The 5,396-nt window shown below is 31.3% G+C and overlaps 1 non-coding gene across 1 annotated transcript; it reads right to left on the minus strand.

Annotated features, from left to right (window-relative positions):
* Positions 1 to 1,065: 1,065 nt before the first annotated feature.
* TRNAV-AAC (transfer RNA valine (anticodon AAC)) lies at positions 1,066 to 1,138 on the minus strand. The gene has a single exon. It is a non-coding gene; the product is annotated as a tRNA-Val (tRNA).
* Positions 1,139 to 5,396: the final 4,258 nt, after the last annotated feature.

Genomic DNA, 5,396 nt, shown 5'->3' on the forward strand with positions numbered 1-5,396 from the left:
AAGGGAAATTTACTTTTGATATTCTGCAATATGATTTTTTGCTTGCTTTTTCATTAAGCAATGCAACAGTAGACAGTTATCAAAATATAAATTATTGAATTCAAAATGTTTAGGTAACAAAATATGTTTCTGACCAAATTCGAACAGGGGACCTTTCACGTGTGAGGCAAACATGAAATCACTACACTACAGATACTACATGAAAAAGTTGCGACCACCATCCAATAAAAAATTATCTTTGACATTCAGTATGGCATGCTGAAATAAACTTTTTATCTGATTGCATTTTTACTGAGCATTTCAACAAAAAATCCATTGTTTTAAAATTCTAAAAATAAAAGATTGTTTCTGCCCAGGTTCAAACTGGGGACCTTTCACTTGTTAGGCGAATGTGAAAACGACTACACTGCAGAAACTGACACATGGGTATCTCATCACTATCTAGTCTGGAAGTTCAATTAACACATTGTTTTCTTAGAAATATAAATCTTTATAATTTATTTTCCTATTTTCTAATAATTTTGACGCTATTTTCCACTTTGCATTTCAAGGTAACATATTCACTTATTATCAATTCTGATCATTGTATTTACTAAACAAACTATTTTTTTAATCTATTTCTGAACAATTTTGAAAGGGGAACCTTATGCATTTTGGGTAAATGTGAATAACCCTACACTACAGGTACCTCATGAATGCAACACCATTCAATATGCATGGTAGAAGGGAAATTGACTTTTGATATTCTGAAATATGATTTTTTGCTTGCTTTTTCATTGAGCAATGCAACAGTAGATAGTTATCAAAATATAAATTATTGAATTCAAAATGTTTAGGTAACAAAATATGTTTCTGACAAAATTCAAACAGGGGACCTTTCACGTGTGAGGCAAACATGAAACCACAACACTACAGAAACTACATGAAAAATCTGTGACTACCATCCAATAAAAATTATCTTTGACATACTGTATGGCATGCTGAAATAAACTTTTTATCTGATTGCATTTTTACTGAGCATTTCAACAAAAATTCCAGTGTTTTAAAATTCTAAAGCTAAAAGATTGTTTCTGCCCAGTTTCAAACTAGGGACCTTTCGCGTGTTACGCGAACGTGATAACCACTGCACTACAGAAACTGACTCTTGGGGTTCTCATTACTGTCAAGTCTGGAAGTACAATTGACACATGGTTTTCTTAGAAATATAATTTTTTTCTAAACTTATTTTCCTATTTTCTAATAATTTTGACGTTATTTTCCACTTTGCATTTCAAGAGGACACATTCAATTATTATCAATTCTGATCATTGTATTTACTAAACAAAATATTTTTAATGTTCTTTTGAACAATTTTGAAGGGGGACCTTATGCATATTGGGTAAATGTAAATAACCCCACACTACAGGTACCTCATGAATGCAACACCATCCAATATGCAAGGTAGAAGGGAAATTGACTTTTGATATTCTGCAATATGATTTTTTGCTTGCTTTTTCATTGAGCAATGCAACAGTAGATAGTTATCAAAATATAAATTATTGAATTCAAAATGTTTAGGTAACAAAATATGTTTCTGAGCAAATTCGAACAGAGGACCTTTCACGTGTGTGGCAAACATGAAAACACTACACTACAGAAACTACATGAAAAATCTGCGACCACCATCCAATAAAAATTATCTTTGACATACAGTATGGCATGCTGAAATAAACTTTTCATCTGATTGCATTTTTACTGATCATTTCAACAAAAAATCCATTGTTTTAAAAATTCTAAAAATGAAAGATTGTTTCTGCACAGTTTCGAACTGGGGACTTTTCGCATGTTAGGCAAACATGATAACCACTACACTACAGAAACTGACTCTTGGGGTTCTCATCACTATCTAGTCTGGAAGTACAATTGACAAATGGTTTTCTTAGAAATATAATTTTTTCTAAACTTATTTTCCTACTTTCTAATAATTTTGACACTATTTTCCACTTTGCATTTCAAGAGGACACATTCACTTATTATCAATTCTGATCATTGTATTTACTAAAAAAAATTGTTTTTTTTAATGTATTTCTGAACAATTTTGAAGGGGGAACCTTATGAATATTGGGTAAATGTGAATAACCCTACACTACAGGTACCTCATGAATGCAACACCTTCCAATATGCATGGTAGAAGGGAAATTGACTTTTAATATTCTGCAATATGATTTTTTGCTTGCTTTTTCATTGAGCAATGCAACAGTAGACAGTTATCAAAATATAAATTATTGAATTCAAAATGTTTAGGTAACAAAATATGTTTCTGACAAAATTCGAACAGGGGTCCTTTCACGTGTGAGGCAAACATGAAACCACTACACTACAGAAACTGCATGAAATATCTGTGACCACCATCCAATAAAAATTATCTTTGACATACAGTATGGCATGCTGAAATAAACTTTTTATCTGATTGCATTTTTACTGAGCATTTCAACAAAAATGCCATTGTCTTAAAATTCTAAAACTAAAAGATTGTTTCTGCCCAGTTTCAAACTGGGGACCTTTCGCGTGTCACGTGAACATGATAACCACTACACTACAGAAACTGACTCTTGGGGTTCTCATCACTGTCAAGTCTGGAAGTACAATTGACACATGGTTTTCTTAGAAATAAAAAAAAATTCTAAACTTATTTTCCTATTTTCTAATAATTTTGACACTATTTTCCACTTTGCATTTCAAGAGGACACATTTACTTATTATCAATTCTGATCATTGTATTTACTAAACAAAATATTTTTTTAATGTATTTCTGAACAATTTTGAAGGGGGACCTTATGCATATTGGGTAAATGTGAATAACCCTACACTACAGGTACCTCATGAATGCAACACCATCCAATATGCATGGTAGATAAAAATTGACTTTTGATATTCTGCAATATGGTTTTTTGCTTGCTTTTTCATTGAGCAATGCAACAGTAGATAGTTATCAAAATATAAATTATTGAATTCAAAATGTTTAGGTAACAAAATATGTATCTGCCCTTTTTCGAACTGTGGACCTCTCGCGTGCGAGGCGAACGTCTTAACCACTACACTACAGAAACTACATGAAAACAGCATCACCCACCGACCAATAAAAAATGATCTTTGACATACATTATGGCATTCTGAAATAAACTTTTTATTTGATTGCATTTTTATTTGGCATTTCCAACCAAAAATCCATTATTTTAAAATTCTAAAGATAACAGCTTATTTCTGCCCAGTTTCGAACTGTGGACATTTTGTATTTTCGGCCAATGTGATAACCACTACAATACAGAAACTGACATCTGAGGGTCTCATTACTATTGAGTTGGGAAGTACAATTGGCAAACGGTTTTCTAAGAATTTTTTTTTAAACTTATTTTTCTATTTTCTAATAATTTTGACGCTATTTTTCCACTTTGCATTTCAAGAGGACACATTCACTAATTAATAGTTCTGATCATTGTATTTAATAAAAATTAAACAATTTTAAATGTATTTCTGAACAATTTTGAAGGGGAACTTTATTCATTTTGGCTAAATGTGAATAATACTACACTACAGTTACCTCATGAATGCAACACCATCCAATATGCATGGTATAAGGGAAATTTACTTTTGATATTCTGCAATATGATTTTTTGCTTGCTTTTTCATTAAGCAATGCAACAGTAGACAGTTATTAAAATATAAATTATTGAATTCAAAATGTTTAGTTAACAAAATATGTTTCTGACCAAATTCGAACAGGGGACCTTTCACGTGTGAGGCAAACATGAAATCACTACACTACCGATACTACATGAAAAAGTTGCGACCACCATCCAATAAAAAATTATCTTTGACATTCAGTATGGCATGCTGAAATAAACTTTTTATCTGATTGCATTTTTACTGAGCATTTCAACAAAAAATCCATTGTTTTAAAATTCTAAAAATAAAAGATTGTTTCTGCCCAGGTTCAAACTGGGGACCTTTCACTTGTTAGGCGAATGTGAAAATGACTACACTGCAGAAACTGACACATGGGTATCTCATCACTATCTAGTCTGGAAGTTCAATTAACACATTGTTTTCTTAGAAATATAAATCTTTCTAATTTATTTTCCTATTTTCTAATAATTTTGACGCTATTTTCCACTTTGCATTTCAATGTAACATATTCACTTATTATCAATTCTGATCATTGTATTTACTAAACAAAATATTTTTTTAATCTATTTCTGAACAATTTTGAAAGGGGAACCTTATGCATATTGGGTAAATGTGAATAACCCTACACTACAGGTACCTCATGAATGCAACACCATCCAATATGCATGGTAGAATGGAAATTGACTTTTGATATTCTGCAATATGATTTTTTGCTTGCTTTTTCATTGAGCAATGCAACAGTAGATAGTTATCAAAATATAAATTATTGAATTCAAAATGTTTAGGTAACAAAATATGTTTCTGACAAAATTCAAACAGGGGACCTTTCACGTGTGAGGCAAACATGAAACCACAACACTACAGAAACTACATGAAAAATCTGTGACTACAATCCAATAAAAATTATCTTTGACATACTGTATGGCATGCTGAAATAAACTTTTTATCTGATTTCATTTTTACTGAGCATTTCAACAAAAATTCCAGTGTTTTAAAATTCTAAAGCTAAAAGATTGTTTCTGCCCAGTTTCAAACTGGGGACCTTTCGCGAGTTACGCGAACGTGATAACCACTGCACTACAGAAACTGACTCTTGGGGTTCTCATCACTGTCAAGTCTGGAAGTACAATTGACACATGGTTTTCTTAGAAATATATTTTTTTTCTAAACTTATTTTCCTATTTTCTAATAATTTTGACGTTATTTTCCACTTTGCATTTCAAGAGGACACATTCAATTATTATCAATTCTGATCATTGTATTTACTAAACAAAATATTTTTTAATGTATTTCTGAACAATTTTGAAGGGGGACCTTATGCATATTGGGTAAATGTAAATAACCCCACACTACAGGTACCTCATGAATGCAACACCATCCAATATGCAAGGTAGAAGGGAAATTGACTTTTGATATTCTGCAATATGATTTTTTGCTTGCTTTTTCATTGAGCAATGCAACAGTAGATAGTTATCAAAATATAAATTATTGAATTCAAAATGTTTAGGTAACAAAATATGTTTCTGAGCAAATTCGAACAGGGGACCTTTAACGTGTGAGGCAAACATGAAAACACTACACTACAGAAACTACATGAAAAATCTGCGACCACCATCCAATAAAAATTATCTTTGACATACAGTATGGCATGCTGAAATAAACTTTTCATCTGATTGCATTTTTACTGATCATTTCAACAAAAAATCCATTGTTTTAAAAATTCTAAAAAG

This window comes from Pseudophryne corroboree, chromosome 4 (assembly GCF_028390025.1).
Source record: "Pseudophryne corroboree isolate aPseCor3 chromosome 4, aPseCor3.hap2, whole genome shotgun sequence".
In the NCBI taxonomy this organism is placed as follows: Eukaryota; Metazoa; Chordata; class Amphibia; order Anura; family Myobatrachidae; genus Pseudophryne; species Pseudophryne corroboree.